Here is a 20,891-nt window from a genome sequence, read left to right as displayed (position 1 = left end):
TGACATGGACAGGAGCGCACTTCATTCTGCACTTTAAGGAAGAGATGCTCTTTTTTAATACAATGTTTAATCTCCACTGGGTTAGTTGTTGCAGAAAGTAAGTTAATTTGAGTCGACTTCGCTCTGCTGAGGGAACGTGGGACTACTTTATCTCAGCGAGGCAGGGATTGATTCCCTTCAGTGAATCTCAAAACCAATATGACTTTGACCAACTTCTCTTCATAAGCCCTGGATTTACATTGGTGCTGAGCATATGTAGAGAGGAAATTGGTATTTGACCAGCTCCGATGTGTGTGTATGTGACTTTTGCTTTGACTTTGGCCCTTCAGTAAAGTTCAGGCTGCTACAGGGCTGTCCACCTCAAACCTCATCCCTTATTCACATGAATATTCTGCATTTCAGCTGCTCTCCGGTCTCACGCTGGCTTTCATGTGTGCATGGTTGGGATGTTTGTCACGGATTGTTTTTGTTTTTCTGTAAGGCACGGACGGTTTGATTTGGGTCACTTTTCTGAAGGTTCCTGACAGTGTCACATTGGATGATTTGGGTGTGGTGGATGCATGGAGTCGGCCCTGTGTGCGGATCTGTCTCCCAGCAGAAGCCATTGAAATGTTGATGAGAAAATCGCACCTTTCCTGCACGAAAAGCACCCCGAGCTGCTCGCGCTCACCTGCGCACAAACAGAAACACCGTGGATGAACGTGGCTTCACGAAACACAGACAAAAACTTACAACAGCAGAAAATCTTCTTTGAAGTCCCGACTTTTATTAATCAAAGAGCAGGCATCTGATTTAAAGGGAATTATTGATGATTTGTTCCAATAGAAAACAATGTTTGCCTGACAAAAAGGCTGCACTCTTTGAATTTGTAAGTGAAGATGGAAAAAATACAAACGATATTTAACATTTAAGACTGAAGAGAAAAAGAAGGAATCTATCACGGCTTGTGTGAACGTACTCGGTGTCGGTTGGGACGTCTGAACAGAAGATAATTACTCATTAGTCATCTAAAAGGCTTTATTTTAGCAGCAAAGGTAACTGCATGCATGATATTTATAAAATTCTCAGCTGTGTGCGTGTGTGTGAGAATGTCTGCATTGCCTTTTGAACAAATTCTTGCATCACAGCACATGTCCTCAGTTATCTCCTGCCTCAGGTAAAGCCTCATCCGGCCACCTTGCAGCAGTGTGCTTGTTGCAACTTGATTGTAACATAAAGGCAGCATCGCATCCGATGTTTAGGAATGCATGCGTCTACTACTGTGTGTGCTTGTGCGTTTCCTGCATTCGACTTTAGGTACACAAGACATTTTTTTAGCAGGATTAAGTGTTTTCTGTCCACATAGGGTCATAGAACAAGCTGTAAACACAATATTGACTTATTATTACCTTATACAGTTTGGCAAAAAAAGATTCATTTGGGGTTGTGTTCTGTCTTCTTTTTGCTCTGTTTTGGGGCTCCACCAACTTCTGAGGTAAATATCCGACTCAGTAGCTGCCTGCTTTTGCTGAAAACACTGTTGATGAGGGCATGGAGACGAAACATCCATCCATCCATTTTCTATACCGCTTATCCTGTTCAGGGTCACAGGGGGGCTGGAGCCTATCCCAGCTGTCATTGGGCGAGAGGCGGGGTTTACACCCTGGACTGATCGCCCAGTCAATCACAGGGCTGACACATGGAGACGGACAACCTTACGCACTCACATTCACACATACGGGCAATTTTAAAGACCAGTGAACCCAACGAGCATGTCTTTGGACTGTGGGAGGAAGCCAGGGTACCCAGAGGGAACCACGCACGGGGAGAACACGCAAACTCCACACAGAAAAGCCCTCTTCGTCCCAACCGGGGTTTGAACTTACCACTGCACCACCTTGCAGCCCGAGACGCAACAGCTAATTGCAAAACCAAAACAATAAGCTTAAAGATGCTAAAATGCTTAGAGGAACCGGTATTTGCAAGGTTCTCTACGGGGAACTGCCTTTCACATTATACATATATAATCATATTTCACAGTAGCTTCAACCTTTGACCTGTTTGGTGCTTTAATAATGAGAGCCATACTCTTTATATCTACACTCACCGTTAACTTCCCTTCACCCTGAATGTGCTGTCACAACACAGGACTGTGAGGAGTGACCTCCACGCTGCCTGTGTCCTGGTAGCTGCTCACCGCCTGTAGTAAATCTCTCTCTGGTTGTGTGTTATATGGACTTGGACTCGTTGCCTGATTCCCTCATGGCCATTACTCACACAGAATGAAGGAGCTACTGTACCTTAGAAATGCTCCCTTATCTAGGCTAAGTGATGCATCTCACTGCCTTACTATGTCAGAAGTGTTTACAGTGCAATAACTAACCACTATTGTGATTGTCTGCTTTTTACAAACATGCATGCATGCAGTAGATGAAGTTGTAATGTTTTTATTTACAGCTGTTGACAGCAGTGTAAAAAGTTACCTAAATGTTTCTACCTCTGCTTTATTCATGAGTTTTTGCTTGTTGTGTAGTTTGTTGCATTTTATTTCAATCTCAAACCTTTTGTGCACATTTGCAAGATTTTATCCCGCCTCTCTAAAAGCTCTGTTGACATTTTTTAAACTGAATAACTTGGGAGGGGTTGTACCTGTTTTTCCCTCCAGTGTAGAGTTTGGCTTGTTTTGCAGGCACGCACATTCTAAATGTAGCTTGGTTTAAATGGGGGCCGGGGATGAGCAGCACAACGAGTGTGCTACAGGAGCTGGAAGGATGTCAGCGCTGCAGAGGTCTCTCAATAATGCATGCTATGTATACACATGGGAGGAAAGATTATTATCTCCAGAAAGGGAGGTGAGCCTCCTTCATCCTACCAGAGAAGGAAATACAGTTGTCTAAATGGGACAATGGGTAGTGTGAAATGTGAATACAACCTATATAGAGCATGCAGGTGCACATATAAGAATATAAGCAGGTGTTTGCCAAATTAGTGACACTTCCACAGTGTTTCCTTTTGCATCTCCAGCCCCGCTGGAACCTTCGTGTTCACTCTCTTGCCCTCTCAGTCTCTCACAATGTAGTTCCCTTTTGTGCTCCTTGTTATCTCAAAAACTTTGTGCACTCGGCAGGAGAGGCACACATTGACCCAGTTCTGCAGCACAGTTTAAGATGTGATTTTGATATGAATTTGTGTGGCTGCGTTAGCCTGCGTGCGCGCGAGTGTGTGTACGTGTGCACATGTGTGTGCATCAGAGATTTACCAAGACAGGGCTACATTATCTCAGACCAGTGCCTCTGCTTCCTGGCTTCATGGCTTATTCATCCACTCCCATTGGATGGACCCTCTCTCTGCTGTCCCACCAGTAACTGTTGAGCCTGCTATCACGATGATACCATTTCACCACCACAGAGTTCTCGCTATCGCCCTGTCCCAATTCTCACACTTATCCACTGGCCCCTTACACTGCATCCCCTATGACTGATGTTATCTCAGCCTGACTAAAAGCCTAAAGATCCACTATGGGATCCAGTTATACTGGAGAAAAAGTGTATGTGTGTGTGGCTCTGTGGGAGTGTGTAAAAGTTTGTGTGTACTTGTTTATGTGATGTTGTGGAGACGTTAATCTTTTCACACTATGGGGACTCGCTGCCCATGTGGGGACACGGAGCTTTACACCTCACGGTTAACATTTTAAAGTTAACAGTTGGTTTTTGGGTCGAGGTCGGGGTCAGAAATGCAACATTCTTTAAATTCCAAACAATTGACTCCATATTGCACACAGCCGAATACGAAAATGCCGGACGATATTTAAATAACAACTTCTGTTTGTATGTGTCTGCTTGTGGGCTCATAACACTACTGTGATGTGGTTCTTCTTTCCTCTTGACTTTTTCTGTGTTGTTATTAGTTGCTCAGTTTAAACCACAGCAATATGTGGCTTAAGAAAAAAAGTGTATCTGCACCCACAGGTCTGACCATAACTCCACCCACTGCACAGTTTTGAAAGATGCTCAAATTGGGCAAGGGGCTGAGAGGGGGCTGAGAGCGGGGCGGGTGTGTCCGGCAGCTCAGTGACGTCCCTTCCCCTGACCAGAGAGAAATAGAGAGTGACACAGAGGCACATATGCCACAGAGAGCTCTTCTGAGGTGGAGGACTTCTCCCCTCCAGAGTCCCCTGATGAGCACTTTAGTGTGGTGGAGGACCGTGGTGGTCCTGAGCCCTATCAGTTCGAGCCGTTGGCTCCGGCCCCACTAACGCCTGAAGTCGGAGCATTTCGGAGCCGAGGCAATCCAACTGCGCGTGCAGCCTTATTTCTGTTTCTAAATAGAGAATGAGGGCAGTCTCTGAATGGTAACGTAACGTTAGCTAGAAGGCTAATGTACAATGTGCTAGCAAAAATACTGTAAACTCAAGTGAGTGGTGTGTCTCAATGAGGATATATTTGAAAATAAGCATGGTTTCACACTCCGCCCACTGTTGATTGACAGGTGTTAACATTGTTTTTTTAATACATTTCATTACGTAGTTTTGTCCCAAACGGTCGCCTCTACGTCACCATCGGCTGGCAAAGGGTCAGGGCTGATTTAAAACCGTAGATGCCGTGTTTGAGCCATTTCCAGCACATGAAACATTTGGTAAGAATTGTCAATATTAACACCAGCATCGACGCGTTTCATCACAGTACAGCAAAATAATTTAGATTACAGCTCAAAAAACATGTTTAAATATGCAGTTACTCTTTAAATGGTATGAGGATATTTATTTAACATATAAATGTTTTCATTTATGGCGTCTTTATTGTATCAGCAGGGAGCAGGGAATAGAGGAACATACGTACTAAATTGCTTTGAAGAGACTAAAGGACATTTAAGGACACAGCATTTTAGCGTTTGGCTGATGGAAAATGTTTTATCTGTAGTTTGCACATTGAGGGCACTGTCTGAAATAGGTTTGTGTGTGTGTGTATGTGTGATTCAATAAAATGCATTTAATGCAGGTGTTAAGGGTTCGCACTCACTAGCCCTTGCATGCACACAGTCAGGCACACAAGGCTAACCATGCACACACATACACATTACATGCATGCATGCACACACAGCATTTCTTCACGTACAGTACTGTAAATGGTAATACAAAGACACACCACCTTTTTATGTAAAAGAAGAGGGTACAGGCGCTCGCTTGTGCAGAAATGAATGCACATATGGCCTCCTCATTTTTACTCCTTCCACGCTAAAAGTGCTTCTTTGCTGCGCGGTTCCTCTGCATAATCTGTGAGCTCCCCCAGGCTTTAAGGCTCATGGGCAGAATATGAAAATAACTAACTCGGTCAATACTGCACCATGGCATCAAAATTAAACTATGGGAGAAAAATGAGTGGAGAAATATTCTGTTGATAAGTTGCCTAAATTACTTGCCCAGAGTAATTACAAGCCTACTAAACTGAGCAGGTACATCAGGGATGACCCCGAGCCTAGTACGGCGCTAACATTCATATTAAACAAGGCAATAGAGCTATGGTACGATCTATTAGTTGGGGTCAATCATTCATCAGGTTCCTCCTATAGAGCATCTCTTTGCAATGCAACACATGTAGGTCGAAGAGATGGAAAAATGCGATGTGTTCGGAGTCGGAGATAGGAGAGGGAGATTTAATAAATGTGGCCCGACGGGGTGCTGAGGCACGCTCGGGGCGCAGCTCACTAAGTGATGAGAGGATGATAATACGGATAAAAAAAGGAGGGAGGAAGACGGGACGAGAGTAGGTGTGTAAAATAATGTTTCACAGGTTTGTTGATGTTCTATTTTTGCTCTCCTATTAAATTGCGGTGTTCCATCATTGAAGCACCCAGCTGGGGCAACGTAATCTTTCCTTTTGGCCCAACTACAATATGTGCTGCATAGAAGCTGAGGTCATGTATAATATCCTGTCTGGGTGGCTGTTTAATATCATGCACCTCAATAATGCAATGCAGTGTCCTTTTGTCGGCATAGGACGGCTTTAAAGATTCAAATGTTGTCTTTAGGGTGTGTTCTGCTTCTTAATGCATAGAACATCAGTTAGGCTGGATTTACAAAGTGCACATATACCAACACTTTGACATCGCTCTCTCTACCACGGGTGTTGCATGGTAAACTCATCTGGTAGCTTTTAATTTGTTTCGTCTCTGTGAAGTTTAGATCTGCAGATCCTTTCATTTTTTTATGTCTCCTCATTTATTTGATATTGCAGCCTGCCCGTGATGTGAAAAACTGAAGGAGCATTAGAGTTGCGAACATAAAGTATCAGCCATGATTATCACAAGGCATTAAGTGCATGACACCAGTGTATGTTTTTCATGCTTTTTTTTTTTTAAATGTGCACATATGATATTGTAGCGTTGCGAGGAGACAGATGGAGGAAGAACGAGGAAGAGGCGTTGTGCGTTGCTAGCTCAGCCGAGCCCAGATTTGTTTCCTTGTCCGGCAACAGCTAACTCGAGGTTGAGGTGTCGCCGAGAAAACAGGTTGGCTAACTGCTCTCGCTCGCTCAACATGCGTCTCCTCCCGCTTAAAAGTAGCTTCATCACAAAAACGCCCTCTTCCCTCCACCGGAACTACCCAGCCAATTACCTGCGACGGTGGACACCTCCCTCAGTAAACAACAGCAAACATGAACAGGAACTTCTACCCAGCGTTACAATATACAAACTCTACATGTCAGCTTTGTGGCCCATTTTTAGTTGACTTTTCTCTATATTGGAATATTGTCAAATGTCTCACCAGTTAGTTTATTACCTTGTTTTGCTGGTTAGCACAACCTCATGTGTGTTCACTAATTATAGCTGATCACACCTCTGAAGTGTTGAGAGCGTTGATGCTTATAACCGGATGTCACTGACTACATGAACTGATAAGCGATAGACAGTTTAACACGTCTATCTCTGCAACAGAGCTACAGTAGAGGGACAGAGCTGTCCATTACAACTAAATCACCTGTGTAGATGCACAATGTCTGCAAGAGACTTTGAGTTTGATAATAATAAGTTAAATTTTAGTTAGTTCTTAGATTTTGTACTCTATGACAGCAAATATGGCTTTATGCGCCAATTTCAGCTTTATTTCTGGCCCCCACTCTTATCCAGGGATCTGCACAGAGTGCTGTCAGGCTGACTCGACTGTTTCCACTCCATCTCAGCTTCGATTTTGTTTCTTTTTCTCAGGATTTGGACATGTTTTTGAAGTTTCACCATCTGTAGTCGTTATCCTTTATTTATTTAGCAAGATAACATCATACAACCTTCTGCCCACTCTTTCTGGCAGACCATCAATCTGCTGGGTGTTGGATACCATTGCTGATTTTTCATATCAAGACCCGTTACTCGTTATCGCAACCGTACTGCAAATGCAAGGGCTTTAAAGAGCAGGCCATAGATCCAATAACTATCATGTTAACACACAAGATATTTATTCACTGACAGTGGTTTGTATTGTAACTTAAAGACAGAAAACAGGTACATGAATTCTTATTCTTAAAGACATAATCTTATAAAGATTTTCCTTTAAATAAATGTCTGTTAAGTCACTATCTATCGCTGAATGAGGTAACACAATGGTGATTGAGCCTGTTGCCCACTGATGAAAGCCTTTGCATTTGCAGTATTATGGATTGGGAGTAGGAAAAAATCATCAATGTGTTTCATTAGCCAGCAGTGGTTGGTCTGCCAGAGAGGGTAGGCGGAGCTAAGCGGCTACTTTTCCGGTCCCTGCAAGTGTTGCGAGTAAAAAGTAACAATAATCTACTATGGCTGAACAAACAAAGAAAAGATCGATGACTACAGATACAACTTCAACAATAAGTGAAAATCCAAAGAAAAAGAAACAAATTTGACGCTCAGATGAAGGCAAACAGTCTAAAAAGGAAAGCGACCGTCAGCGAGGAAAATCAAGAGTTACAACCGGAGCCAACCGTGGACGTCACACCTGCAGCACTGTCTGGATATCTGGGAAGTGTGCTCCTGCAATTACCGTTTATCACCATAAGACAATGAAACTGAGATCACACCACTTTGAAGACAAGTATAGCAAAGGTCTGGTTGCTGTTGTTGTTTTGCTGTTTATTCCAGAGATCTCTAGATTCACCAGCTCATTGCTGTTTGTAGAATCTTAGCAAACAAGGACACGTGGCATCTATAGGACTTGTGTTTGTCCTGTCATGCATGCTGCATATCCACGGTGACATGCATCCACCATTAGCATAACAAGAAGCTAATGTTGGCTCATAGTGTTGACACGGAGTAAACTGCGAGTTAGATTGCATTGCAGGAATAAGCTTCTGTATTTGTATTATTTATTCACCTGCATTTACATAAATGGCCATTGGGTCTGCACTGGTCTGTGTGGGCATGTTACAGACATTGGTATGTGCGAACGTACAACACCCACACAGAAAAAACACACACCACTGGGGCTGGACGATGTCTGGTCAAATCTTACGTGTGATAGCCTTCGTGTTTTGTTTTTTGGTCAGGGGCAAGGTCACACTGCACCATGGGACTGTGTCTTACACTTGTACTTTACTTACCTTCTTACTTACTTCGAGAGAAAGATGTCGGGGGGATAGAGATAACTACTCAACAGAGAAGAAAAAAATGTTTTGGATTCTTTGCACGTCTCTTTTTTTCTATAACCCAGGAGAGGAAGAAGCACAGAGGTTCTATTATTATTAAAGTGAACATACACTCAGCTATTTGCATTAAAATCACATCCCTGCACTGCTCCTTGTTAGTTTAAAGTTATATTTTCAGGAAGACACATAACTCTGCAGGAGCCAATCCCTGCTTCTTTTTAACACCCTGAGCGGGAGCGCGTGCAGAATTCTAACTACCTGCCTTGTCTATAGCAATGACCTGCATCAGCACAGCTCTTAAATCCCTTTCATTCTCTGAGAGAGAGTAGAGAGAGCTCCGTGCTACCCGACATTTTAAAGAGGCTAGTATTTATAGAACTGTAGTTGACCTTTCTTATTGTGTTTCCTAAGTGACTCAGACTCACCTGGATGACCTGAATCATTGAACATACTTTGTTTGAATTCTCCACCTTTCATGTTTGTCTGTGATTGTGTGTTAAAAGAGCAGCTTATACACATGCATCCTAATACTGAAAGGAAGACTTCTTACTTATAGTCCCAAATACAGGTCAAGATTCCCCCTTGTGCAGCGGTTCTAACATTGGCCCTTAGCATGCTAATGTTAGCTTTCGGCTCATAACGCACTGTAACTGAGAAGGTAGATGCTGGGCTGACAAAGTGCAGCTCTGACTCTTGAACATCGGGCTGAGCCTGTGGTGCTGAGTGTGCAACCTAAAGTAACCACTGTACAGAGGATAATCTCTTCAGATCAATGTAAGTATGTGGTCCTTAGCAAGCTAATTCAGATTTTATTTGTATTGCATACCTGCTGGTCGGTGTTTTGATTGAACTGTGTTCTGCACTGCAGACATTTGTAAGCATTCATATTTCTATGAGATGGTGGCAATTTCTGAGCAAGTGTATTTACCTTTCATAGAGTTCTTTACAAATGATATCTAGCTGTGAGCTCAGTACACGGGCACAAGTAGCTTTTTTCAGCCCGCAGCTTAATAACTCAGACGCCCACAATGATGTCTTTTAAGCAGCTGATTCTTAGAATTAAAGAAGAAGAAGATATCAACCTATGCTTGGTGTAACCACTCAGGACTTTCTTACAGTGTGTTACTCTTGAAGTCCGTAGTGGTTCATTTGACGACTGTTTCTCTCTTTCTAAAAAAGGAATTCGTTTCTGTGGAAAGTTCAGTGTAGGTCATTTATACGTAACTGAGTCAGTAAAGTTAGAGAGCTCTTTAAGAGTATCTTGGAAAGGAGAAGTGTCCAAACCCAAGAGCTTATCCACAGGGGTGCCTCAAGGGTCAGTGCTCGGTCCCCTGCTCTTTTCAGTATGTACAACCTCACTCGGTGCAATCATCCGCTCCCATGGTTGCTCATACCATTGCTATGCGGACGATACCTAACTCTTCCTGTCATTCTCACCAGACGACACGACAGTCTCAGCACGTATCTCATCATGCCTTGCCGATATCTCTAAATGGATGAAAGAATGCCACCTTCAGCTCAGCCTGTCCAAGACTGAGCTCCTTGTCATTCCAGCCAGTCCCTCTATGCAAACTGAACTCACAACCACTAAGTCTGCCCGGAACCTGGGCGTCACAATTGTCGACCAGCTAACCTTTAAGGTCCACATGGCCTCGATTGCTCGGTCATGTCGATTTGCCCTGTACAAAGTCAGGAAGATCAGACCCTTCCTTTCAAAGCATGCAACGCAACTGCTAGTACAGGCTCTCGTGATATCACGCAGTGACTACTGCAACTCCCCACTGGCAGGCCTTCCTGCGTGCACATTCAAACCTCTGCAGATGATCCTGAACGCAGCAGCGCCACTGGTCTTCAATCAACCATGTCACTCCACTGCTCATATCCCTCCACTGGCTCCCAGTCGCCGCTGGAATCAAATTCAAAACCCCGTTGCTTGCTTACAAAACAGCAACAAAAACGGCTCCTGCCTACCTGAACGACCTCATCCAGGTCTACACTCCGTCCTGCCCACTACTCTCTGCCAATGAAAGGCGCCTGGTACTCTCATCACAACAGGGCCCTAAGTCGCTAACTAGACTCTTCTCCTCAGTAGTCCCCCGGTGATGGAACGAGCTACCAAACATTGATCTTTTCTTTGTTTGTTCAGCCATAGTAGATTACTGTTTACTCGCCGAACAAGCAGCCACTTAGCTCCACCTACCCTCTCTGGCAGACCAACCACTGCTGGGTGGAGATGGGGTTGTCTGCAGCCTGCGAGAGTTACGCCCCCCTGCTACAGGATTTGCTCCCTGTTACAAGAAACGCCCCCTTCTTTGAAGTTGATCACAACACATCACCACGTGAGATGTCAAAGCGGGAAGGCGGAGCAGCAGGCTGGCAGCGTGGAGGGAAGATTGAGAGAACGCTGAGTTTGCTTCAAGTTCGGCCATTTCTGACTTTTAATTAATAAAACACAAGTTTTGTTGCACCTACCATGGAGACTGATGATGAAGGTGGAGGGAGTTGGCAAAGCAGTATAGGGAAAAAAGACAGGAAAAGAAAGAGCAAGAGCAATTCGTCAGACAAAGGGAGGAAGCAGCGGGGACATTCAAAGATGATGAGGATGGAAGGGAACCAGCCAGGGGAGTTTAAAGTTACTTTCAAACTGAAGCAGGTTTCAGCTCCTTTAACCCGGTTCGGTTGGCTAGGGCACTGAGGCAAGAGCTGGGTGAAATCATTAATGCAAGGATCCTGGCGAATGGGAAACTGCTTGCCTGACAATAATTAATCAGATCAGAAATACTTTATTAATCCCTGGGGGGAAATTAGTTTTTTTTTTCATATATGGTAAGTATATAGTAATTGGTATACTTACCGCACACTAATAAAAAGAAGGATTTGATTAATAATTACTACCACTCCACATAAATATGTAAATTATATCAATTTATTGTGATTAACTATCATTTGCAAGAATGTTTTTTAAATCACAGGTTGTTTTGATCCGTCAATAATTAATTAAACTCTTCATTCTTTCTGTAAATTCTGTGTTTTATACAATGCCCTCAGAGGGTCATATACCTGTAAGAAAGAAGGCAATTCTTGTAACAGAAACTTGTAGCGGGGGGCATAACTAGGTGATGGAAAACGCGTCACTACCTGGGCGGTGCTTGTGATTTTTTTTCCACGAAAGACACCAGACACCGGTCCATAATACTGCAAATGCAAAGGCTTTCATCAGTGGGCCACAGGCTCAATCACCATTGTGTTACCTCATTCAACGACAGAGACAATTATCACTTTAAAGCACACATACAGGTTCATACGGACACATCAAACAGACTTTTAGGTCTTGATAGTTTAAAGGGAGTAGATGCAAATTCACAGTTAAATATAGTGCCTATATATATAATAATACTCTAAGTGGTTTAGCACAATTACATTTGTTTCACCAATCAACTCCAAAAGTTCTCACATATCATTTGTTCATTTTTACTGCCAGAAGCAAGAAATGCAACAAAGACATTGAATGAAAAGGTCATGAGCAAATATATAACTGATGCAATCTGTGTCTGGGACTACATTAAACTTTTCCTGTAGCCAGTAAAATAATGATCTGCTGATGGTAATTTAATATAATCGGATGTAAAAGAGGAATATTAAAACTTAAAGTTTGACTAAAAATATCCTAACTCTGCTTGAATCATTTTAGTTTTTGCTTAAGAAATGATTTGTTTCTTTGTAATTTTATGGATCCGCCTCAGGAAATGTGTGCACTGAAGCTACTTGGTAAATATTTGGACTGATTGGCTGCTCTGAGATTCTGTTTTGACCAAAGTCATGCAGCCAAACATTCGTCATCAGCTGATTGTCTTATTCCGAGGCGTGAGCCACCATTTCGCTGCAATCACCGCCGCTAGCAACAGTAGCTCTCACTTTCTATCTGCTTTGTTGTACCTCACACCCACACACACACACACCCACACACACAAACACACACCCACACACACAAACACACACACACCATTTCTTCCTGTCTACCACACACGCATGCAGGGAGTGTTGTTTGGGAGAAAGGCTTTTTATGCTTCCTCCCCTGAGGTCGCCTGCTATTCCTCAGGAAAGCTGCTATACCTTATGGCTCAGTTCTGTTATGTCTCTCAGGACTCTGACAGCGATGACAAAATACAGCTGCAGCTTCGCAGGCATTGGTCTCATAACAACCACATACCACATTGTTGTGTCTTAAATCTTCACCATTAACATGCAGCAGGTAAACTTAGCTTAGCTTAGCTTGAAGACCTGAAGTAGCGACTCCAAAAAGTCACTGCGCCCCGCCAAGAAGTAGTCCCCAAATAACCCCATCTGCCAGACATGTTTTAGCTAAAGTTTGAGATTGTTACGTTAACATGTGCAGTGATGCTAATTGCGTTGTCAGTTTAGCTCTGTCCCCTGTTTCAGCCGGTCTCCTTGTTTCATATTTGGCAGACAGATGTGAGCGCAATCTTCTCTTCTAACTCTCAGCAGGAAATCCCCAAAATGAAAAAGAGCAGAACTGAACAAACACTTCATAAAAACAAAAGACCTACCTCCGCTCCTACAGTAAGTGCCTGCTTTTCACAATCAGTGGCGCTCTGGACAATGTTAGCCGGCTTTCTTTTTCTAAGAGCAATTACAGGACAAAAAGCATCTGTTGACAGAAATGAAAAGAGACTGTGTTTTCTCAGCTCTTTTACAGATTGTTGAAAAATAATTATGACGCCTTAGTGGCTCTCTGTGGGGGCATCTACTCTCCCTCTGTTTCTGAGTCATTACACATGAAACAGACTGTGATTTTCTCTTTTTTACAAGCTGATGAATGTGTGAGAACCATTTTCAGGGGTGTTTCATGTCGCGTAGTGCGGCTTGCGAGCTTAGTTTAACCCCCTACCACTTAAGTGTTGTAATGTAGTGTTCATTGAGTAAGTGGTGATGAAGTTCATCCTCTGGGCGTACAGGAGGCTCTTTGTCCCCGTACCACATGACCTTTCCGACTCAAATATCGTCTCCGCCCACCGTTATTCAATTGTCATTGATCTGCTCTTAGCTTTTCAGTGGCCTCACACTGAATGCATGCCACTCATCCTCATCATCAGAAATGAATGCAGAGCGAAGAACACAAGCACCTTTTGATCACTCATCTGAACAATTATAAAATATTTCACACAATGTTAAAAAGCCTTTACGTTCAGTTGTGCAGCAGTGTTTAATGTAGCAGGGAGCATTGGAGGTAGAAAAAGATAATGTGTTAGTGTGTGTGTGTGTGTTAGGCTGAGGTGAAGAATGAAAGAACATAATTACATTTCTACTTGTGATTGACACTCAGCGCTCACCCTTATCCACTTTACACAGCATACTTGGCCGTCTGACTTCAATCATTTGGCACCTAACAACTGCCATGTACATTAACTTAAAGGGCGCTTCCCAGCAAACCACAGGGCTTGGTTTGTCAGTCCAAATAGGTCTGTATAATATGTAATTGTCGTGACACACAATTGCAATATGATTCAAGATTAGTGGCAATTATTTTCAGCTTTTTTTTAATGGAAGTCTGTTTGGGTCGACAAGATTTATAGCCCAGGTCCTCTCTGCAGATCTACAGGACGTCATTATAATGCTGCTCTGTCACAATTTTTACCTTTATCACAAACATGCTGCTTCTGCGGGTTGGATATGGCCATTTTTGGATTGCAATATTGATACAATGTGGAAAAATTGTGTTTGAATATATTGAGTTTTTAGTGTTACTTAGTGCACTTGCACCTGTGACAGAAACGCAGTCCCACTAATGTTACACCGGTGTTGGAACTCATCGGCTATTGTCTGACGATGATATATACCTCTGGGAACGATGGCTAACTTTACTGTATTTCTAGCGTAGCCAGCGGTTAGCGATAAACGACATTCGTCTTGGGTGGAAGTCGCTCCTTCTCCGTGCGCTACAGTCCAGTTGGCAACTTGAGAAGCGACTGTGTGTTCAGATATGTCTGAAAAATAAACGGTCTGTCCTCAAGAGTAGAGGAAAACTACTTTCAAAATGCTCCTTCGTTGAAATATTATTTAATTTAAGATTATTTTTTGGGCATTATTATACAGGACAGCTGAAGAGAGACAGGAAACTGGGGGAGTAGAGAGTGGGGGAAGACATGCACCAAATAAATCTGCAGACCGGGAGTCAAACCTGTGATCAGTGCGTCGAGGACTGTAGCCTCTATAAATGGGGCGCCTGCTCTACCAACTGAGCCAAACCAGCGCCCTGAGGGTTGATCATTTTTGATGCATTCCAGGAAGCCAGGAAATCTGAACGCTGAGTGACTCTCGCTGCAGATTTTTCGCTCAAGCAGAAATTTTGTTAGCTGAACTCACATGCAGACTTGTGTTTATAGAGATAAATAAATCTTCGTCAGATGACCACTGATGAAAGCCGGGATGTCAGTACATCGGATTGCGTTCCGTCTGCTTCTGCTCTGCATACGTGCAGTTTTTCCTGCATACGCCGCAGCCTGCTGATACGTGATTGGTGAATATTACTTGGACTACAAACGTGTTATTCTGATAATCTGAGTGGCATAAACAGAACATTTATTGAACTCACTGTTGAGTAGATGCAACAGAGAAACAGTTAATATAAATAAAGTTGTTTTGATCAAATCAGCATTATGAAAATAATAATAATTACATATTTATGTCATCTGTTTTTATATAACAGTAAAGTTATAGAAATTAGATGCAAGAATTAAAGCATCACTCTAAAGTTGTTCGTCTCTTCGGATGTGGTGAGCTTCTTTATGAAGGTTACAAGACAAGGGATCCGAGGAGTTTTGTTTAACTATAATGTAAGTCATGATTTGCGTCGCTAGAGGTGTAGCCAACGCAGCTCCATACTTTACTTTAGCCCCGTATTTTTAATCTTATAAGCGCCTGCATTGCACATTCAAGCATTGGGTTTTCAGCCAGCGCCCAATACCCCCATGAACACTGCAAAGTATTGTAATATTATTAAGTTACGCCCAATGCTACTGTAAAGCTTGTGTAGTTTTTATTGGTCTTTAGAGGCCCTTGGTAAGACACCAGAAAGGTTTTATTCCAGGTGTTAAATTCTAGAGAGGCCGAAGATTTCAAGATGCGTCAGTGAGTCTTTTTGCTGATACATCGCTGCTGTTATTCACAGCCTGACATGCAGCAGTAGCTGCTGCTCACATCTGTAATGTACATACAATATACACTATATACCGTGATAGTATGGGAAACATTCAGCATGTTTCTTTGTCTTTACAGGACAGTATCCAAACCTTTATTGTCCTCTAGAGCTAAAGTCAGATGTTCTCTTTGCCCTTATTGCATGTGTACTTCTGACGCACAGGGAATCTCTGAATGAGTCGTCGCTGTTCTCTTGCTACATGAACAGCTTTCTCACCATCTCTCTTATCTGGCTTGCTTTATGAAATGTACAGATATTGCACACAACAGTCATAAAGCGCCTTGTTTTGAGCCCCGGCCTGTGAGTGCACAGAGAAGAAGCATCCTCTCTGGATATTTTTTTTCCCACCTTGCTCCTTCTGTGCAGCTTATCCCGGACTGTTTCTGACACTGGTTAAGCACAAACATAAAAGTAAATGCGGTGTGAAGACAGTCCTCGTCATGCAAGAATACAGTAGTGTGTGCGCTTGAACTGGAACAAATAGGATGCGTTAAAACTCACAAATCTTGTGCGAGTTTGCATCTCGCCCTGACACAGCTCCTATTCTGCTTATTACAGATGTATTGCAGCAGACTTTCTCACATTGTTCGAATTTCTATGTCGTAGAGATTGATCACACTGGTGTATTCTGGGTAAATCAGCTTGTTTTGAGTGAAAGTTGCTCAACCTTTAAAGCATAAAAAGTCCTGAGCATGCCTCTGCCACATAAATGTGCTTAATTTCAGCACCAAACAGATTTCTGCAGAACTCTTTTGCAGTTATTTTTCGATTCAGCCTGAATAAACAGTTTATTTTTCATGGAGGTTTCTTTCATCGAGAGGAAATGAGGGCAGTTTTTTTCTTCGTAGAGTATACTTGAAGTGGTCCAGACATGAAGGAGAGTGTGTGCACGGTTTCGAGTCCCCTGGTGATTCTGGCGGGCTCTATGAACGGTGCCGTCAGTGTAGTCTTATTGATTGAGTCAGCCTTCCTGTCGCGAGATATGCAATTACTGCTGAGTCACATGATAATGTCATTTATTACCAATAAAAAATCAGGACCGGCACAATCAATCCTGTAGCTGGCGTTCCCCATTATTACAGCCCCGCGTCCTAACATCTGTCCTCAGTGAAAAGTAGCCAGCGCTATATTTAGCCTACCCGTCCAGCTTTATATAGGTCAAGAATCCCATCTACACTTCTACTGCTGCACTTCAAGGCTGTAGCGTTCTTGTTGCCTGTGTAGGATCCTGACAATTAGTTTTCTCTGCCCAATCCCGTTCCACGGGCAACGTACAGATTTAAGGTGCCCTGAAGGACTCCTAAAACAAATCTCCTGTTGGAAAAATCCAGAGCAAAAGGCAAAATAGTTTCCCCAGGTCCTGCTGTGTATTCGTGGCTGCCAACAGTTGAAGAAAAAGCTCCAGTGAGTGGAAAAGCCAACGGGGTTTTGCTTCAATTCTGTGGCTGTCAGGTGTTTCCTCTGAGACTTCGTACAGAGAAAAAGCCCTTAATGGCAGAAGTGTTGCGGCTTTGAAGTGTTTTTGATAGACTTCCCCACCTACAGGCTGTTCAAATCAAACCTTTATTGATGTTGTTCTTGTCCTAAACATTAGTCTGTATAGCGTTCCTTATTTTGTCAGAGAGAGGGCCTCAGATTGACCATGTATACTGTCCTATATGCCACTCTTTGTCCACTCTGCTGTCTTAACTTCCAAACACCTGTGCAGAACCATCCTTATTATTATGATCCTTTAATACAACTTCCACATTTACTGTGTTCAGAGCAAAAACATGGCTCATATTGTAATTACAGACAAAGACGAAACCCCTCTGAATATTACCCACCATATCTCCAAACTTTGCACAGTCACCATTTCTCCTCTGGAGCCGAACACAACAGTAGAACTGCTTATTTCACCAAACAAAAACTCTCAAATTGTAACCTTCAAAATGTGTATCCGCTGTTTATCCTCCAAACAAGCAAACAATAACACTGGTAATGATAGTAGTTACAGCAAAAGCAGACGATTCTAATAATGGTACTTGTGATACGATCAATTATTGCAAACAAACAAGGGTGCTCAGCCTTCTGCTGCATAGGAACACATGCAGCATATGCAGTGTTGGAAATGGCCCAGTTTTGCTAGGGGAACTGTCCTTGGTGCTGGTGGTGCTGGTGTTAGGAGGGGGGGCTTCAGAGCTGTCAAAAATGACAGGTTTGATGTCAAGCGAAGCGATAAATGACTCATAGTCAAGACTTACTTTTCTGCGTGCTGCATTGTTTACAGAAAAATAAATAGTTTTTCTGAAATTTGATGCAGATTTGTAATAAGTAAAAATGAAGCCTTGTCAGGTCTGTCCTCAAGAGGAGAAGAAAACTACTTTTTAGATGCTCGTTTGTTGAATGGAGGTCGGATCTATCATTTCTGATGCATTCCAGGAAGTCAGGAAATCTGAGCGGCTTTCGTGACACCACATCAGGGGGAATTTATCTCATGTTGAATTTTACATCTAGAACAGATTATTAGCTGCTAGCATGCAGATGTCTGTTTATTGAGATTAATAAGAAGCTAAGTCATCATCAGATGACGCTGATGGGAGACGGGATGTCATTACGGCGCATTACGTTCTGCCTGCTTTTGCTCACCACACGGACTGTTTGTCCTGCATACGCAGCAGCCTGCTGACACGTGATTGGTCAATATTACTCGGACTACAAGTGTACTACAAACACTTTGTAGAATCTGTAATTAGAGGTGAATCCTTGTTGGTTTCTCCACAGCTACTGGCATACCTGTAGTCACTCGTGATGACTAATCCGATACTGCTTTCACGCCTTCCCATTGGCGTGTGGGCTGTCGCTACATTTGTGTTGCGTTCAAGCACAACCAATTGTGCCCGTGTTAAGGATGAGTTTGTCGAGACATTTTTCCGCAGTATCTTGTCTTGGTCAATGTCTGTGTCTTTATTTATTGAACACACTTGTTCCCATTGTAAGAGTTGTCAGTTTCCTTTCAGTTTCACTTACTGCAATGTGACAGACGGTTTTAAAGTCATTGTTTTAGAGTGTCACTTCACTGAAAGAGCCTCTTTGTCAAGTGTTAAATAGACAGTGAGGATTATTTTCACTGGGCAGATAAAGTTTTCTAGTTATTGTATTTTTATCCGCAGAATAAAATTGGTTAAACTTAAAATAGATTGACAACTAGGCATGATTCAACATCGTCTGCAGGGAGGACAAACTAACTGAACCTTGGTAGGAAGCACAGAAAGTTCCGACTGAACCATAACACTTTATTTCAGGGATCCTTAGTGAATAATATTCTGTGAATCTTCTATAAATGTGTCTATAAATAGGGAATGTAGTTACTCATGTTATTATTCAGAGGAAGTAAATGTAAGATTTTACACTCAGCAGGAGACTTTTATTTTGAATTAATAACCTTTCATTGGAGCCGCTGCTGAATAGTGCCGTGTATAAGTAGTTACAGTATGTGGCTCATAATTCAGAAGCCTCTTAGACCAGCAGGGTACAGATCAGTATGTTAAACAAATTACGCTGTGGGTTCCTGCATCTGAAAATGTGTTTGCAAATTGCAAGACAGCCTTTCAAAAGAAAATAACTGTTAAATGTAAGGCACTTCCCTGATAACTAATTGTTTTTAGAATTGTGCCAAATTCATCGCAGACATTTGTAAGCACATTATTTTTGTCACTTTAACAAAGACGTCTGATTAAGCGTTGTCATAAAAGAGATCCGGGGCCAATTAGATTTAAAAAGATGGGCTCGCAGGCAAAGAACAGTTTGCAGATTTGTGTCCATGCCAGCTCTGACAGACGGAGAGAGAGAGAGAGAGAGGGGAAGAGGAAGGGATATGGGAGGGGAGTGAGAGATGGGCTTCTTTTTCATCCACAGCTCATCAGAACCTTTAAAGTTAATTCGAGGTCAGTCAAAGTGCATCTTTAAAGATGGCACTTCTCTGAGAAAGTTAACGTTTCTGCCCTTTTTTTTTCTCCGCTTGATTTTAGCAGAATTTGTACAAGAAACTAAATCAAATCACACAACGAGCTGCTGAAGAGCTCTCTCCCTCGCACCATTAAGTATCAAGATTGTATTGGAACAGGTGCTGAGTTGCAAATACAAAAAAACAAATCACAATACATCTCTCAGAGGCATAAACCAATTATCTTAAAGCGATTCTTACAAAGTCTCCTCTGTCTGTTTAAAAGGAGAGTTTCATTAGCGGATTGAGGCAGAGCAATCTAAGGAGTAGAGGGCCACTGTAACCCCTGAGGTTTGCCCGGGGACGACTATCGCCGAACGTGATGCATGTTAATCTCCATTTCCTCGATTATGCGCGGCCCACTGTCAGTACGCACTGTTTGTTCAAAGTCAGGGTGACTTTCTTTTACCGCGCCTCGGTCCTCTGCTCTTGCTCAGAGAAAACAGAGGGAGAGAGAGACGTTGAGGAATGGAGAGAGAGGGAGGGAGAAAGATGAGTAAACACTGAGACAGGTGTCTGGCAAGGGACAATGATTAGATTTATAAAGCAACCAATGTTATTTTCTCTGCTCGGGGACTGCTGTAAGACATTAAGCGCTAACTGACACTCCCTATGTCCCACTGCAGAGACACTTTTCCCATCCCCAATCCTCTTCTCCTATAGTACCTCACAATCCTCTCTACCGCTCCTCAGCTGCTTCCTTTCCCTTTCCTCTTCTCTCCTGGGTGCGATTAGATTTTCTCCCTCGTGTCTGACCAAGATGGATTGGCCTTGAAAGCATCCTTTCTGCTTCTATCACCATCCTTGCGTTTTCTCCTCCTCAGTCAGGGGGTGTGTCATCCCTCCTTCCCCGCTCTGTCTCCCCCGGACCATACGCTGGCACACAACATCCAATATTTTCTCCAGCTGGAGTGGAACTGAGCACATTAGGGATGGGTCTGTTAAGGTGATCATCTTGCTCGCGTGCTGCCCGGGGACCATTTTTCTTCATTTGCTAGCGTCTGTCTCGCTGCCAATAGTATAGATTTTCTATCAGCTCCTTAATCATGGCGCCATGATTGGGAAAGTGATTGGTCGGGCTCCCTTATATATGAAAACT

General features: G+C 42.9%; 1 protein-coding gene across 6 annotated transcripts in view; it reads left to right on the top strand.

Annotated features, from left to right (window-relative positions):
• The window catches only part of inpp4b (inositol polyphosphate-4-phosphatase type II B), a 138,481-nt gene that overhangs the window by 41,672 nt on the left and 75,918 nt on the right, over window positions 1-20,891 (top strand). The window lies entirely within an intron of this gene.

The sequence above is a fragment of the Semicossyphus pulcher genome, unplaced genomic scaffold (genome assembly GCF_022749685.1).
Source record: "Semicossyphus pulcher isolate SPU_LCO1_2020_fin unplaced genomic scaffold, fSemPul1.0.p SCAF_17, whole genome shotgun sequence".
In the NCBI taxonomy this organism is placed as follows: domain Eukaryota; kingdom Metazoa; phylum Chordata; class Actinopteri; order Labriformes; family Labridae; genus Semicossyphus; species Semicossyphus pulcher.
This window is presented reverse-complemented; position numbering and strand designations above follow the sequence as displayed.